This window comes from Coptis chinensis, chromosome 6 (assembly GCF_015680905.1).
Source record: "Coptis chinensis isolate HL-2020 chromosome 6, ASM1568090v1, whole genome shotgun sequence".
NCBI lineage: Eukaryota > Viridiplantae > Streptophyta > Magnoliopsida > Ranunculales > Ranunculaceae > Coptis > Coptis chinensis.
The window spans coordinates 7,836,808-7,856,009 of NC_141461.1; the positions used below are offsets into that span (position 1 = coordinate 7,836,808).

At 36.2% G+C, this 19,202-nt stretch overlaps 1 long non-coding RNA gene across 1 annotated transcript; it reads left to right on the forward strand.

The window, feature by feature from the left end:
• The first annotated feature begins 14,268 nt into the window (after positions 1 to 14,268).
• LOC147491217 (uncharacterized) lies at positions 14,269 to 15,913 on the forward strand. Its single transcript, XR_015198629.1, has 3 exons — positions 14,269 to 14,603; positions 15,318 to 15,477; positions 15,597 to 15,913. It is a non-coding gene; the product is annotated as an uncharacterized LOC147491217 (long non-coding RNA).
• Positions 15,914 to 19,202: the final 3,289 nt, after the last annotated feature.

Genomic DNA, 19,202 nt, shown 5'->3' on the forward strand with positions numbered 1-19,202 from the left:
GCCTGAAGAATATCAGTAAATATGTGTTAACCTCCCAAGCTCCTCCACCCTAATACTAGGGTACTAGTGAGAAGTTGGTAACTACAACTTCAGAGCAATTAGCCAACACCCAGAAAAAGGGATGCCTACTGATAAATGTATCTGACTCTGGATTCACATTACCTAAAATATAACAGGCTGCAGCCTAAAAGTATTGAGCAGCCACAAGTAAAGCATATTACTAACTCAAACCTATTAGAATTGAACAACAACAAGTAAAGCATATTACTAACTCAAACCTAATAGAATTGAACAGCCACAAGTAAAGCACATTACTAACTCAAATTTCATCTAAACCAGATTTCCAGCTTGAATCCCTGTGTCCTAAGGTCGGTAAACCAAAAGCTCTGTTCAGAGTTTTACACCCAGGTAGCATAAACTCATCTACAGATTCAAGCTCCATGTCCCCATATTGATAAGTACTACAACATCCTAACATCGCTCTTCGTGTTACTCGGTTAAAAAAGGAAAAGCCCACGGCTATTGCTTCTAGGTATTATAGAATTCAAAGATAAAAAGTTAAAAACAGTATCTTCTGCAAATTTTGGTGAAATATTATGACACAAATAGAAAAGTTCATTGTTAAAAGATTGGTATCCGGGTGTATGGTCCACACAGCCATACTACATAACCTCATAGTTTTAGATTCAACAGGTACACATAATAGACATATACAGTGGTTCCTTAGAAGCTTGATCGACTGACATACAGTAAATGACACAAACAACAAAGAAAGTCAAACCAAAAAGCGAGAGAATTCATCTACCATGTGATCAACACTCAACACATTTCACAGCCGGAACTCCACTTCATCCATCCTCTTGTTTTGTGTTCATCTCACATCACTGCTCAAAGATAATACACAACATAGATGGTAAAAAAAACAGCAGTCAAATAATTCGAAATTATGACTGTAAGTATCGAGTAAGTAGGAGATGAGATACATCCTACTTAAAATAAGAACCTAAATTTATATGCCACCTTCAACGACACTTCCTCAAGAGTCAAGATGAACAAAAGAATGTTGGAAACAAATAAAATGAAGTAAATAGAGATTTTTGTTCTTTTGATAACAAAAACAAAAAGAGATTAGAGAAGTCATATGATTGAGTTTGGCTTAGAAATACAGTCGTACAAGTGACAGATGGTGTTATGTTGTAATATTGGTAGAGAAAAATTGAAAAAATACTTCGTCAAAGACAAATAGAACAAACGAGCATGCAATGTGAAGACATAAACATCTCTTGTTAGTCAAGTTTCTAGAAACTAAAGCCTGTTTGAACTTTCGCAGTCTTGCAGTAAGATGCTTATATAGTTATGTGTAAACCATTACTAGTAAAATAAGCACTAACCGACTGCTAAATTTCTAAGTTTTTACTTGTAGAATGAAAATTTATATAAAAAAAAAAATACCTAATATGATGGAAACCTATATATTGTAACACAACATAACAAGTTGTATTGAGGATTACTAGGAGATTTCTGTATTGTAATAAAAGAATAAGACATTAAGACATCATTTGAAATAGATCTAAGGGTGAACTAGTATTATCCCCCCACATGATGAGCCAATTTGATTTTTTTTGTGTGTATTTAGAGAGAGACCCTAATTTTAATATTAGTTAACCCTAGATCTAAAGAGTCTGCACACAAAATGCGAACAAAGTGATTAGCCTAAACTCCTAAAATTTGAAAGTTCAATTACTTTTCAGCTAATCTGAATGAGCCTATTGCTTTTAAGAAGAATCTCGATGTGAGTGTGTGTCTGTTTTAGATGAAAAAGCATGCTCTATGACCAATATAGCCTGTTACAAAGAAAAGAAATAAACAAGCAGCCAGATATTGCTTCCTAAGATAAAACTTATATATATATATATGGGGAAAGATAGAGGCACATTCACTGTAGCCACATTCTAGCCACATTGTAAATTAATCTAAGCAAAATCATGGATTTAAAAGTTGAATTAAATGCTGAATTTTTGTAGATATAATCTCCCCACCATGGAGAACATGCTCACAAAAATTCATCTCATTCAAAGAAATCTAACCTTAGAACATGCTCACAAAATTTTTGGACCGTTAGATAAAGAGCTCAAAAATGAACACTAATTTTTACATGGTTAGACATATCCAAATATTATAATTTTTTGTGAGAATGATCTTTATGGTGGGAAGATCATCTCCACCAAAAACCAGACCTTAATTCATTTGTATGTGAAAAATGTGGCTATAATGTGCGCATAAGAATGTGCCTCTATCCCTCCCCTATATATATATATGGGGAGGGATCTGACCACATCTTGTAGCCACATTATGGGCAATAAGTGAATCTCGGCCTTTCATCCGGTGCAATCCAACGGATGTGACCAAAATTTGATGAAGCAATCGCGAAGTTGAAATCACTTAAATATGGGAGGGTATTTTAGGAAACAAAATTTGACCGAAGCCAAAAATAGAATTTGCTCTCTAAATAGAATCGCGATTGCTCTCTCCTCTCTCTTTCTCTCTTTTGAGAAATTGAAAACAAAATTTTTCAAAGTGCAATCTATAATGGAGGTTCATTTGGCATTTTGGATCTTAAAGGTAAATGCTTAACTTTTCGTAATTTGTTTAATTTTTTTCGTAATTTGCCTACTACACTTTAATGACAACTAACGAGCACTTCCCCGACTGACGATAGAGCTCTATTTTGAAGAAACAGAGAGGTTGAAGAGTTGTAGCTTTAAGTTAGTGGTATTAATGGAACTAATATTGAGAACAGAGATTTTAGCATTTCTTCTTTTGAGTGAAATTTGGAAATTTGAGGAGTTGGGGACGAAGTTAAAGGGATTTGGGTTTTAAGATTTTCTGTATGATATCCATACGTACTTCGGTACTTAGATCAATTGGGAATGACATCCAAGTACAATACTAAAGTATACCGTAGGTAGACTTTAATTGGTGGGAACTATGGTCTCCTCAAAGACGCGACAACGTTTGTTCCCAATCTCGATTATTACGAGGGCAAGAAAATTTTCATTGAGATTGAAACGACATTTACACTTGAGTGATACTCTAATTCTAATGTCCTTCCTCCGTTGATGGATTTATTATGTTCGATTGTAATCTTTTGTGGCATCGGTTTATGGGCAAAGGAGTCATTCTTGGCGATAGCAATTCATCGCCATTTTACGCGTTTATGCCCATTGTTCCAAAGGAAGAGTGAGTTCCATATTATTATTTTAAATTGCACCAAAAAAGGACTGCAGAATCATAAAACTATTGGCTCACAAATGAACTTCCAACACCACATAGATGTGGTGCGAATGCATGAACGAGCTGATTTTGTAGAAGTATTAGAATATCCAGGGTTTAGTGAATTTTTCTTTGTTTCGGTAGACAGCGTTGTTCTTAGCTAGTGACACCCTAAATTTATCGTAAGGTTCTCATAGGTGGGATCTTACTTATTAAATCTCAACTTGTGCTAATTTGTGACACTGCAGGTTGCAATCGTCATTGTTATGCAGTTTGTATTAAACAAAAATTTCCAGTAAGCTATATGTGACCTCCATTTAATTGTGGAAATCTGATATTACAACAATTCAGGATGTCTGATATCGAAGAAAGCTTCCTTAGAATGAAAGTTAGCCATGTTGAATGGGTGCATGTTTTTGTGTATAGGCCAGAAAAGACACCGTCATCTTTTTTCAGACACGTGACCTCCATTTAATTGTGGAAATTTGATATTACAACAATTCAGGATGTCTGATATTGAAGAAAGGTTCCTTAGAATGAAAGTGGAGATATCCCGAATTTGGATCCACTTCTTACCGATATGCAATCTCCTTTATCTGTCATTCCCTTGTCCATTGCCTTCATAGCCTTGCCGAACTTTGAGGCTCCGGTTGTGTCGAATGGTCACATTTATCGAGACTCTGCATTAATCGTGTTGTGCACTACATTATCTTACTTTAAGTTCATGGGAATTCTCTCGAAAGCTTGAATTGCTTTACCATATATTTGTAAAATTTGTTTGACAGTGTCAACAATAAATTTCAACCTTTGCTTCAATAATTATTATTTACATTTAGCATGTCTTTGATTCTCAAAGTCTGCCCAATCGAGGATGGTACTTCTAATATGTTTTTTATCGCATTAAGTTTAGAGTACTCTTAAGTTTATCTGATTTGCATGCTCTCAAAATGTAACCAAGTCGTGTACTTATTTCTTTTATATAGTTGCCAACAGGCGGTGTGTGTAAAAGGTATTCAAGAGATTCAATCGATTCTGGTAAGGGTAAGTCTATATTGGTTTTATTTTTGCTTTGTAAGTCTATATTGGTTGTCACTCATTTGAGTTTTACCAAAACAAGTGGTGAACTGAACAAAGCATTGTATATCGTGAAATACACATGATTCTTTAAATCCTATTCGGGTGAATTCCAATGGCCTACCAATAGCAAATAGAGTCGGTTTTAATAGCACCGTCTCTTGCTTTTTAATATCTGAGTTATTGGCACCAAGAATAAACCACTCTCAAGCACGTGCAGAACCGGGGCGTCCCTCAAAGTAGCAAAGACAATTGAGTCCGAGCAATGCGTATTGGGGAAGAACGTCGGCATTAACAGGATTCATGGCTGGAATGCCTAACAATTTTGTAAGCACCAAAGGGGACCCATTAAGCAACATGACATTACTCGAAGATTTCCATCTTTGGGTGTCAAATGATATTCTTCTCTTGCATGTTCACCTTTCAACTCTTCAATCGCCGGATGTAATTTCACATCATTCACCACCGACACATCGAATGAAGTAGAGTTAGACATATTGATTAGTAATGAGTAATCCCTGGCTGAGACATGCAGTAAAATGAAACCTATGTTAGAGCGTTCAGTCATAGAAAATGAAACGCATAAAAGTTAAACCAACATACCACGTAATTGAAGGATGTCTTTTTATAGCTGATTAGCTTATGAAACGAGAGAGAAGTTAAAGAGTGCGAAAAAGAAAGATAACAATAAAAAACAACTGGATGGAAAAAGATAGATACGTATATAAACATAAAGATTAAAACTATACCTTGGTCCCGGAACAATGAGAGTACACAGCAAGTGAGGAGAGAGCCGTTATGAGCAGCCGAAGAACATTCTTCCCCATTAATTTGTGCCAAAGAAGAGCACCGATAGAGGAAGAAAGAGGTATTAGGAATCAAAAAGCGACAAAGATAGATATCTTACATGCAAATGATTTGGATTAAGACAAGGTTTCACTTATTATCTAAAAAAAAGAGACAAGGTTTCACTCCAATGAGGCAATGACATACTTATAGTAAACTGGGTTGGGGACAAAGTTTGTAGTATTCAATGCAGACCATAGTTCCGCCAATTATTTGTCTGTCGCGAAGGTCTTGTGATTGAAGGTTGATGTCATACCAAGTTGATCTAAGTACTTGTTAAAAAACAAGAGCATGAGAAAGCGATTAAAACCACTGAATGTTCAATATATGAACACCGACATAATAAAAATCTGTTACTAATTACTTGAGAAACATACCAAAAGCTATTGAGAAAGGAGTGTGATACTGACTTTTCCACCATTGTTGTATCGCCACCGGCTTCTCCAATCCAAGCAGATGTCCACGGAAACTTTTAAGTGTTGTCTCAACGCCCTTGTATGTCCGCTTTATCCGATCAAGGTAAAGTGGGTCTTGGATCTTGTGCATTAGATTGGGATCATCACCGGACCAAGGTTGTAAATATGGTGCATCACTCGTGCCGACAACATCGCCCCACAAGCCCTGTAGAAAGGTAGAAAACCATTTTCGATCGAAAAAGCCCCCGGTGCTAGTAATTTCGGTTTTATTGTGGAGTCCCGATATAGTTCGTTGAGAATTTTTCTCGGGGCAATTGCATCTCTAGAATACTTGTTTAGCATCAACATTTGCAGAAATTCGGTTCCACATAGCTCATTTCACGGTGATAAGGAAGCACAACTTTATTGTCCATGCACAAAATTAGTGGTATTCACAAATGTAAATATATATGTTGCTTGTTACCTAATTCCCATGAGTCAATACCTAAAACCTCTTCACTTCCACTCCAACCAAACGACCACTTTCAATTTCAAGCTCTCCCCTCAAAACCCAAATCCCTTTAACTTCGTCCCCAACTCCTCAAATTTCCAAATTTCACTCAAAAGAAGAAATGCTAAAATCTCTCGTTCTCAATATTAGTTCCATTAATACCACTAACTTAAAGCTACAACTCTTCAACCTCTCTGTTTCTTCAAAATAGAGCTCTATCGTCGGTCGGGAAGTGCTCGTTAGTTGTCATTAAAGTGTAGTAGGCAAATTACAGAAAAAAATTAAACAAATTACTGAGAAAAGTTAAGCATTTACCTTTAAGATCCAAAATGCCAAATGAACCTCCATTATAGATTGCACTTTGAAAAATTTTGTTTTCAATTTCTCAAAAGAGAGAAAGAGAGAGGAGAGAGCAATCGCGATTCTATTTAGAGAGCAAATTCTATTTTTGGCTTCGGTCAAATTTTGTTTCCTAAAATACCCTCCCATATTTCGTGATTTGAACTTCGATTGCTTGATCAAATTTTGGTCACATCCGTTGGATTGCACCGGATGAAAGGCCGAGATTCATTTATTGCCCATAATGTGGCTACAAGACTGTGGTCTGTATCCCTCCCCATATATATATATATATATATATATATATATATATATATATATATATATATATTCTAAAAAAGTAGCTACTTAAGTTAATTTAAAATAAGTATGTGCGTAAAACTTCATCTACAAAATGAATTCAAACCTATATTTTTGTGGTTATGAAGCACTCACCATAATGATTATCTTCCCAAAATTTCAGCTCATTTGGAAATCTCTAACATAGATAAAAATTGTTGTCATATTTAAAAAGAAATCTAACGGTCTAGAAATGTTGAATTTTTGTAATTGTTTTTTGCCAATATTAGAGGTTTCCAAATGAGCTGAAATTTTGTAGAGATGATCTTAATATTGAGTATATCATATCCACAAAAAAATATGTTTAAATTCATTTTGTAGGTAAAATTTTACTTACATATTTATTTTAAAGTTAACTTAAGTAGCTACTTTTAAGAGAAAGACTGTATATATATATATATATATATATACACGGTGCTATACTGCCACCCTTAGAGCATTTGCAATCCAGGTGATAGTTTTCCCCCCCTCTATCACCGCCACCTCTTCACTTTTCACCCCCCTTTTCACCAACCCGGTGAAAAACAAGGTGAAGTTGTGCAATGCAGAGGTGATAAAAAATATTTCGGACAGGATGTTAGATTCCGTCTGGAGGTTTTTGATACGAGGCGGAATGTAACATCCCGTCGATATTTTATCTTGAGGCGGGATGTAATATCCGCCCCGATGACTCAATATGAAAGACGAACATGCTCCATTTTCACTTCCTTTCCAGCCAAAATTCCGATTTTGTAGCCTCCATTAACAACCTTTGACACAAAATTCCATTCATAATGACTTCTCCAACCCCCAACCCATCCCCACCAACCTCACCACATGAAGAGCATTCCCGATGGTTTGGAAATGTTAAAATTTCCAAAAAAAAGGGGCAAAAAGGATCGTCGTCGAGAACGCGTAATGTGGGCGAGGAGGACGAAATTGAACTTGGGTTTAATTTTCCACCGCGTTGTGAAATCGAGGAACACCCACCATTAGCGTCAACATTGGTCCGACACGTAGCAAATCGAGTGGCGGAGTCTCAAGTAAGTTTTTGATTTTTTTTTTATGTTAATTATTATTATTTATGTTAGTTTATATCAAGTTTGTTGTTGTGTAATTAGTTTGAATTTGTCGCATTGTTTTTAAAAAAAATAGTTGTAATTATATCGTATTGCGTGTTTGTTGAATGTATGAAGTACACTTATGGAAAGTGCGTTGTGCACTTTCAAATGTTGTGTCGTGGTGGCGTTGTATGAAATCAAAAACAGATTCTAATTTTGTCACGGTTACCGATATTATATCCGCCACACCATTTGGGAGTTTTTTGAATTCTAATTTGGGACAAAATGATCAGGCGTTGTTGTTTGGGATAGTTGAGCGGTGGTGGCAAACTACCCACACATTCCATTTCCCATGGGGTGAGCTTGGGATTACCCCTCTTAATTTCACAATGCTCACGGGTATCCCAATTGGTTATGGAGATGTCGTTCCTTTTGATGAAACTTTAGAGGTTTTTAATTCGGCGATGAGTTTCTTTGAAGGTTTTGATTTGGTTGAAGATGATGAGCAAGACGAATTTTTGAGATTATCGGCTGAGCAATTTAAGGGAGGAGCTATAAATATTAGTTGGTTTACTTCGAGATATTTGAATAGACTCAAGGAGAAGCCGAAAGACTATCATATTGGTGAGGAGTCGATCCACGAGTATGTACGTGCCTTCCTCTTCTACTTTGTTGGTGCGGTATTATTTGGATATGCTGATAGTTATTTACGTATCGGGTGGATGGCCGCTGTCTCAGACGTAGAGAGGATGTGGGATTATGACCGGGTCAATCCATCTTGGCATACCTTTACGGTGGCTAGACCTCATGATTGACGAAAAGCCGCTAAAGGCAATTTAATGCGGCTTTGTTTGGATTATACCGGTAAGTCTTATTTATTAAGTTAATGTTTCATTTCATTTATTTATCTAATTATTAATGTTGACATGTTTATATATATATTGATATTGTATTTTATCTATTGATGACAGTATTGGTAGTACGAACATTTTCGTGTGATGCATCCTGTGTTGAAGAGGTTAGAAGAGGATGAGACTCATGACCGATTCCACGTATTCAAGCATGGGGGCTTCATCGTGAAGCGAGAGGGGGGTATGGGGACCTATCGCGATAATATTCATAACACTCGTCCGTGAGATTGAGCTTTTAGGAGCTAGTCGAATTGAGTGGCAACCCCGGGGCGAGTCCTTCATCTTTCGGACCCTTTATGCAGATATTCCGGATGTTCAGAGAACACCGAGTGCCGTAGACTATCATATATGTGTCACAGAGCAAGTTTTTCTTTCTCGGTGAATGATACTTATAGGGTCGTCATCGTGATGGCACCTTGGGGACGGATGTTGGCGGCAAGTATCCGGAGATTGTTATACCTTACCCACCACCTATAGATATGGCGACCTCGATATTCTTCTTGCCGTTCTTTCACACTATAGAGCAAACCCAAATGAGTGGCGGGACGATCGACTTTTCAGTTTACGAGGCGACTATGACTTATATTGGAAGAGGGTTGGTCGAGGTCTCTTGCTAGGTGCGTATACCGGGGCACCAATTTTGAAGGGTTATACGGAGCATTGAGGCCCGACATTCATTTCCCGAGGAGGAGTGGAGTTGCCCACCATCACGGCCTAGGGTATTTCATGATATTCGGGATGCCGCAAAGAACTCCACGGATATTTGATGATGATGACCTTTGGCATTGGAGCATGATTACTTCGGGGGCAAGATATGAGAATACCTATTCCACCGGTAGATGCCGCAGTGGTAGCAGATTTGTTAGTACAGATTCGGCGGTTAGCGAGGTTAGTATGATTTGAATTTATTTATGATTTGTTATTATTAGTATTCACTATAACCCCTAACATGCATTTGTTTTGTTAAACGGGATGAAGTAAGGTCGAGCTCCTTAACTACTGACTCTCTCGGTTATGCCATGCGTGAGTCCTTCATGGAGTCCTCTCGTCGCAGATTTTGAGTACTTACAAGAAGAACGTGTCGAACTTTGCGGCCGAGGCGTGTGCAAGAGTTGGAGAATCTTTGGAAGTGGAGTACCTCAAGCTCAAGCTCCACCGGAGAGGCGACAACGGCGTAGGGGGAGAGCTCTTCGACCGAGCCTTCTCATAGGGGAGGAGGTCCGAGAGATATTTTTTTGTAGTTTGTAATAACTGCGCGCCATTATTTGTCTTATGGCGTTTGGGATTGTTGTTTGTAATGAATTTTTGATTAGCAGGTTTTTCTTTGATGAGTTTTGGATATGAATATCATTGAACAAAGGAGGTTATGTCCAATTTTTTTTAGAAATTATAAGTTAGTTTTTTTACCGAGTTTCTGTGTTAGACTTGGGTGTTGTTCATGATTGTTGTTTGTCTTATTTATTATTTTCAAAGTATATTAGCAGGTTTTGGATATGAATATGTCAATAAAACAAATGAGGTTATGGCCAAAAAAAATTAAAAATTTATAAGTTCGTATGTTTCCAAAAATGGAACATTCGTTTCGCTCGTTTCACATTCGTTTCACTCATTTCCTGTCTTTGTTGAAACAGAAAATTTTGAGTTTGGAATATCACTCATTTTTGCAGGTGGTTTGGTTCTGACAGGTTCTGACAGGAATAGTGTATGGGGATACCGAGACGGAATGTAACATCCCGTCTGGGTTTTTTAGACCGAGACGGAATGTAACATCCCGTTTGGTTTTTAAGCACTTCTCACTGCACATTTTACTATTCCAAACAATGGAATTATTGATGGGGATGGTGACCCATTTGGAATTATTGAGGGTACATTTGGATAGACATTTGGATACAATGTGTTGTCACTTGGAGAGTGAACAAAAATCTAATAAAATGTGTTGTCAATTGGTAAGTGGAGCAAAATCGAAGTATCACATGTGACCTTATCATATGTGACCTTACCTTTCATATTTCGTTTTACTCTTCTTTCTTTTAGATCAAACAAACAACACAGCCATCTTCTTCCCCACAACCAAGCTAAAAATAGGAAAAATGTCTAGAAAAGAAAGAATTGCATATAACCAAAGGTTATGGGGAGGATCTAGTAGTAATAGTTCGTCTTCTGGTTTCACCGGGTCATCTTCTGGTACTTCTGCTGAAGATGACTACATGGAAAGAGTAAGAGATGAGCATAATGATATGATGAGGCGAAGGAGGAGGAGGAGGTTGCAGTTATTATCCACTGCTGGGGCATTAATGACTCAAGCAGCCATTGAAATTGAAGATGTGGATCTGCACAAACGCGGTGGATCCGTGAAGGCGAGAGAGTACACGCGTTTAGAGATGGTGGTGATTTCAAGAAACAAAAGATAATGAGGGATTACTTCACAACACCTTGTAGGTGGCCTCCTCATAAGTTTAGACGAAGGTACAGGGATGACAAGAGAGCTTTTTATGTATATGTTGCATCTTGTTGCATCATTCGACGATTACTTTAAAGACAAGGTGGATGGATTGGGTCGGCAAGCAATTTCTCGGGTTACAAAAGGGACTAGCCGCAGTGGTTGCACAATTAGCAACCGGTTGTTCTTCCGATTCAACGGATGAGTATTTACAAATTGGAGATTCTACAGCAAATGTATCTATGAAGCGTTGGTGCAAGGCAATTATCACGGCGTTTGAGGAAGAGTACTTGAGACGACCAACTGAGGCAGACACTGTTAGGATATTAGCTGAAAATGCTGCAAGGGTTTTCCAGGAATGCTTGGATCAATCGACTGTATGCATTGGGTGTGGAAGAATTGTCCAAGTGGATGGGCTGGAACACATGTAGGGTACAAGAAGGAACCAACTTTGATAGTTGAAGCCATTGCAAACAAACATTGTTGGATCTGGCATTGCTTCTTCGGCCTACCAGGTTCGCATAATGACATTAACGTGCTTCATCGTTCTCATGTTTTTGAATTATTAGAGCAAGGTGAGGCTCCTGCTGTTGCATTTAATGTGAATGGTAATGGCTATGATATGGGATATTATCTTGCTGATGGTATTTACCCAAAATGGGGCACATTTGTTCAAGCCATTCGTTATCAAAGAAATAAGCATGAAAAGATCTTTACTCAACGTCAAGAAGCTGTAAGAAAGGATGTTGAAAGGACGTTTGGAGTTTTGCAAGCACGATGGCATATTGTTAAGGCTTCTGCACGTTGTCATAGTGTTGTTGTTCTTGGAGATATAATGAAGGCATGCATTATAATGCATAATATGATTGTTGAGAATGAACGTGAAAGTGGAGTTTGGAATTGGAAAGGTCAGAGGAAAGAAACAATACCGCTATTTCGGGGAAGATGATGGTTTTCATTTTGTCTATCGATGATTGAAGCAAGAAATAAGATCGTAAAATGAAGTTATACATACTAATCTTCAAAAGGACTTAGTTGAACATGTTTTTAATTGGACTGGCATTGAAGAAACAGCAGATCCGGTACCAATTTATGATCCAAATTGGTCGGATCCAGATGAGGGAGAAGGATGCAAAAATTAAAATGGAAATGAAAGTGTATTTTCTATGTATTTCCTAATGTATTTCCTATGTATTTCCTATAAGTTCTTATGTGTTTAATGAGTTGTGTTTTAATGAACTATATTACAATGTATTTTAATTTTATTGGTAATTGTATTTCTATGAAAATAATTATATTGGACAGAACATACATAGTGCATTAATTAAAAAAAAAAGTTAGATAAAAATACATAGTTCATTAATTAAAAATACAATGAAATTAAAATACATAGTGCATTAATTAAAAAGAGCAAGATTGAAATTAAAATACATAGTGCATTAATTAAAATATATAGTGCTTTAATTAAAATAAAATACTAGATATTACATAAGCTTAGTTAGAGCTAGAACCACCTCTAGCCCTTACCCATTCAGCACGTATTTCAGCTTGTTGTTGCTCGATTATAAAAGCGGTATCGGGATGGAGGACACTTGTATTGGTCGCTAAAATCCTAGCTTCATATTGCATCTTTTGAAGCCGATTTTTTTCCAATTGAACCTGATTTTTTTCTGCTTGAATCCGATTTTTTTCTTCTCTTGCCATCACAGTTCTTTAACCATATGCAAGTTCCCTTTCCCTAAGTTCTAAGCATTTTTGTGTTTCATTTGCATCCTGTGAAAATGTATCCTCTAAACGTGTAAAGTAACCCTCCAACATACCAACTGATTTTTCTTGGTTCCTTTTGGATTTGGCTTTCTTCGATCCAAGAGGACACTCCATTTCTTTTGGACGCTCTATTTCTTGAGAACTCTCCAATTCAACTCCACCAACACTTGGTGAATTAGAAGTTGAATCTTCACCATCATTTTTGCGACCTTTTTCCTTTGTGGGGCGGCTTGACCTTGCCTAAAAAACGTTACTCCACTTTGGATTATCCTTGAGTATAACGTAACAATGATCAAGTGAGAAAGCCGATTTTTGTTGTAGTTGGTACGTCATCCTTGCCTCGGACAACTAAAAAATAAAATGGTGGTAATTAGACTAAAATAATTACTAAGACTAAGATAATTAAACTAAAATAATAATTAGACTAAGATAATAATTAGACTAAGACTAAAATGGAAATAATAAATACACTAAGATAATTAGACTAAGACGGAAATAATTAGACTAAGACTAAGATAATCAATAAATTCCAAATTGACAATGTTGTAATTACCCGGCTCTGTATTGTTGTACCACTTGCATGTCGAGCCTCCACCGCATTCACAATTGCAACAAATTTGTTCATCATTTTTGAAATATATTTCCACCTACCGCTAATTGAATCGGGAGACCTATTCGACCCACGTGCTTGATTGAACTCGTTTGTTACACGATTCCAAAATCCTTTTGCATTTTGGAAAGCACCAACAATGGAGTCTTCACTAATTTTTATCCAAGCAAGACATAGAGCTTGATCATCGGACATGCTAAAGTGAGCTCTTGCTTTTGCTTGAGTGCTACCACTTGCTTGAGATGCTTGAGTTGATGCCATTTGATATTTGGTTTTTTTAAGAACTAATTTTAAAGAAGAAGAAATATGATATATGATTGTTGGAAGTGTGAGTTGAAATGAAACAAATGTTGTATATATACCAAAGTTTTTTATTTTGACCGTTTTTACCGTTGGTAAACTAGCCGTTAGGACTCCGGACGGGATGTTAGATTCCGTCTGGTGAGTTTTGTAATCCAGACGGAATCCAACATCCCGTCCGGTTAACAAGTCGATGAAAAACTTCGGTGGAAGGTTTCACCTTATTTTGAGGGGAAAATTATCACCGAAGTTTATCACCCCGCAGACAGACAAAGATTTTGGACCCAAGTAGGTGATAGTTTTCACTTCCCCCCCTCTATCACCTGCATTGCAAATGCTCTTATAGTGCCACTTTTATCTAACACCTCTCCTGGTCCCGCAGATTTCTTCTCAAGATCATCAGATCTAATTCACTCAAAAATCGCGAAATTTCAAAAACAAAAAAACGAAAAAAAGGAAAAAACGCGAAATTGGTTTGGAAAACTCATCTCGGTCTTCTTCTTCTTCTCCAAAACTCAAACCCTTCAAACAAATTCATAAATTATTCAAACAAATCGGTTAAAAGAGGAAATCCAAAATTTCTTGATACAGTTGTTAAAAGAGGAAATGGATTTCGTAAGAAATCCAGGATGTTTATGGTAACTGATGAGCTAATTGTAGAGCCACTTTCACCAATCTCCAGTGTCTCCTTTGTCAATAAACTGGGTGTGCCACTCAGCGAATTAGAGGAACGAATTGTCAGCGTGGGTGAAAAAGAGGTAAATACTGTGTCATCACTTCTCTCTTGAAATTATTTGTTCAAACTTGATTAAAGTTCAACTTTATTTAGAAATCCTTCTGGACAAGTGAAATTGTCCATTGTTACTTCGTGTTACCTGTTAATACACCAAGTTCCCCATTCACACCAACTATCGCATGTATTTCATTGAAGGATGAGGGTTTTCCAACCTTCCTTCCACGCGGAGGATTTGGATTCATTTATGTGAATCACTACAAATTATTTTACAGCTGAATTATTTGGCATATATGAAATGATTTGTGTCAAAATGCATCTAGAACCCTTCTTGTAGAATACTTAACTTGTAATTTATTGAATGTCACTATGGTAATTTCTTGTCTTCCATAAGGGTGTCACTATGGTAATTTTATTAGGTTGTGTTTATTGGATGTTTGATATATTCCTTTACTGTCAACGGTGGGTTTTGCAATGGGTTGGATTTGTTTTACTATACTTTCCCTAGTAGGTCTATTGTCTGATTCCTTGATCTTCTACTTGTATATTTTTCACTATTAATCGATGTCGCTTCTTTACACAAATGAATTAAGATAAAAATTGTCAAAGACAAGAAATAAAGATTTGAAGTTTGATGTTCACCGCTGTTCTTGAAGTGCTAACACGCATGACTTGAAGTTTGATGTTATAGTTGAAGAATATGATTTAATGTAACATGTGCACGGTATTGTATATGCAGGCGAAGACTATCAACTGTTCGGGTGAGGAGAAATTTTGCAGAGATTACTTCATTCCTTTTGTCAGCTCGTTGGATGCTAAGGATGCAGTATGCCAATGTTGCAACCCAAGCTATCTTAGCTTGGCAGGAATTCTTGTATAAAATAACTTTGGCATATGCAGTAAGTAGTAGTCTTTGTTCTTTTGGTTGCCCCCCACTTTGTTATTTGTTTTTGTTGCAGATTTACTAGTTGGTTTTCTAAGTTACATGTGGATAACGTTGAATTTTGTTTTTTTGCAGGTCTTAAAGCTACAACAAAAGATTCAAGCTCTCCAAGCAGGAAAGGCAAAGGCATAACTTGCCTCTATGGATTGATTTACTGCTCATATTAGGGTTTCCTCCTTATATCCAAAGTTCCTTTTGCATTGTGGGTCGACCTGTTTCTGGGTTTGGTTTTTAGAAAAGGTCATCTACTTGTATAACTTTGTTAGAACATTTTCTACTGTTAAAATTGTGAAATTGTGAGACTTCTTACTGTCGAGGTGTATAATATGGTTTAGATTCCTTTGGTTGATGACCGAGGTAGAAATTATTTCTGTGAACTTAAGTTTGATTTCTGTTTGGGTATTGAGTGATTAGGTACAGTGCAACTTAAATATCCTGACTACATCCTTCATCATTTCGGTGAACTCTGTCAGATTTTAACTAGCATTTTCGGTGAACTCTGTCAGAGTTCGGTGTCAGAGTTTTGAACTCTATCAGAGTTTTAACTAGCATTTTCGTTATGAGACACTTTCCAGGATGACATTCCTTACCTTATGGAATCAAGCTGCAACGGCTGTCTTGGCAGTTCTGAGCAACTGGAAATAAGACCGAAGAACCAAACCACCATTAACTTTTATTTTTATTAACACAAAATCCAGACCCGCTGCTAGTAAACATCATGTCAAAACTTAAAACCCGCTAGTTGAGTTTTAGTTCGGCTTCTAACTTGGAATTTGTAATCACAAGTACTGTTTTTGTTTATTCTGTTTTCAAGCTCATTAGAAGTGCGCTGGGGACTAATAAATCTCTATGGCCTTTGGATACTAAATTTTCATGATGTAAATATGTAATTAATAGAAGTTGTATTACAAAGCGTGACTTGGAATACTAAAAATTCATAATAAGATCAACATAAGTTAAAGACATCAGTGAGATTGCATTACGTGTATGAACAACCTTAATATTCCAACCTGAATTTCACATGGTAATAATATTTCAAACACACCAAAAGCAAATGAGAATGCCAGTAAAAACTTGTCTCATCAAGTATCTAATATAAAGCTTAACAGTGAAGATGAGTTCCTCCGATCAGTCAAAGTATGACAACATCTTGATCAGTCAGAGTATTACAACACTAAGTATTACAATCTTTAGTATGTATCTTCGAATTATCTTCTAGTCTAGTCTACTCCAGTCCGAGTTGGATCCTTAGTTCTTCTGGCAAAATACACTGGTAAGAGCTGTCCTGGAGGTTAATGATGCCTTGAGAATGGAGCGAGCCTGCATTAGAAATCAACTGGCATTAAGCAATCTTCAATAATATTTGGTGACAGAAAGCTTTCAGATACTCAAACTAGACTATTAAACAATAAGCTTCCACTCAGGATATTCCCTTGAAACAACTCTGTAAGTCAGAGTATAACAACCTACTATAATGCAGACGTTGTTGGTTTGGTACAGTACCGTGAAACATTGCAACTGCAAAATCCAGATACACTAATTATGTAAGGGAAACTAATCTAATCGGCTTTCTTTTGATTTCTCTGGGATGATCTAGATAGCAGTCACATTATAATGTACATACAATCTCATGATTATGTGTTATGTTTATATATATTGCAACTACTGGCTAGTAAAATTTAAATAATTTATGCAAACTCAGATTCGCTCATTTACCACCTGCCAATGTTGTGAGTTGAGAATTCTTATACTTGTATCCCATTTACCAATCACTTTTGCAGTCTACAAAGCATGGCAATACAGCATTTACTCAAATTGTAGCATAACTTAAGTTATTGCTGATATATACAGAAGTAATTACTGAACCGCTAGTGCTTTCGATATAGGAAGCAATTGGCGCTAGATACAAGTATTCTCAAACAAGTTCATAGAAAAATTATGTTCACGAAATCAAGATCAAACAATACAAAAAGAAATTGCTATTTCAAAGTATAGTGAGCCTTCTTATACATATAGTATTCTATTAAGAGAACTATACGAGATTAAGGGCATAGCATTACTTGACGTCTTGACCAGTATATGGAGAGAGTGTGTTATTCACTTACTCATTTCATATAATACATGACTAGTTAACTGGCACGTGTGGCCGGCCATCCACAAAAATCATCAGTGGCAATCTCGTAATTGTTTGTAAAATTGAGGGCAATGTAATAAATTAAAGGAGAATAGACGGTTTTACCCCTCCGTCACATGTGTTATTACAAACCTCATTTCTAACATAATCGTAAATAGCTACTGTTCACCGAACCATTATATTTAAAGTAGTTAGTATCAAAAAAAAAAAAAAATACTAATAAAAAACATTCTAATAAACCAACGTTTTTTTTTACTTTTCTTTTTTACCATTACAAAATTATCATTCATCATTTATTTTGAGTCCAAAATCATTAAAGAGAGACAAATGTGTCTTTGAATGTTTGATGGGTTAATGAGACTAAAACAAATAGCCAAAGGCCCCAAAATCCAACCGATTAGTTTGTATAATTCTAATTACCCATAACAAACTCGTAAGCTCTTCGTCTTTTCTTTCGCTCTCAATTCTTAAACAAGCGTTAGACCTCAACCAAAAACAAAAAAACAAAAAACAAAAAACAAAAAACAAATCTAGAAAAGACTTGCGGCGCAGCTTATTCCACGATTGTCCTAATTATTTGTAAAACTCGTTATCATTATCAATACAATTTCCACTTAAAAAAACAAAACAAAACAAAACAAGGTAATTTTTTACTTTCAATGTTAATCTTTTTAGCAGGTGCCGACTAGCAAAATCGGTAAAACCTTTAAGTCTACCCGAGGTCTGGGGCTCAAACCCCGCCAGCATCAAAGAGTTACTTATCTCATTTAAAACAGGCTTACCAATAAAAAAAAAATGTTAATATTTTATAGTTTTCTCTATATGTTATAGGAAGTTAACAATTTGTTGAATTGTCATAGACTTGAAGACTAGATTATGTATATATATATAGACATAGTAGTATCAATTAATGACTTAAATGCTTAAGTAGTTAACATCATCAGTCCATATTAAATTCTTAGTAGTTAATGTATTATAGTTTTATAAATTGAAATAAATACATAATTTTGTTGATCTTTATTGTTTAAACATTCTGAAAAAAAAAAAAAAAAAAAAATTGCTTATTTTTTTTTGAGGGGGGGAGTGGGGTGTGCATATAATCTCGCACCCCTGACTTAGAATCCTGGCTCTGTCTGTGAATGGGAAACTCCCCGTTAGAGTGCATTTCCAGTTTATTTTGAAACCAAACGTCGTCCTCGTCACAATTTTTCATACCAGGAAAGTATGTAATGTCATTCTTTTGGTACACTCTTCTTCCCCCGTGATCTACACTAGAATAAGGTTATATGACTACGTTCTTATCATCATTCGAAGAATTTTCCTCAATGAGGTTTACTGGTAATATAAGTGGAAGGGGTATGTGTGTTACTCGAAATGTTATTGGAATGCGCAGTAGATCTTCCTCATTTGCCATCTTCCTCAGTTATTTAGTATAATGCTATTATTTTGAAATGTTATTGGAATATGTTTAGTATTTGTATCATTTTCAGTTATTTGACTTGAAAGTTAACAACCAATCCAAGTTAACGGTGTGTATAGGGGGGAGA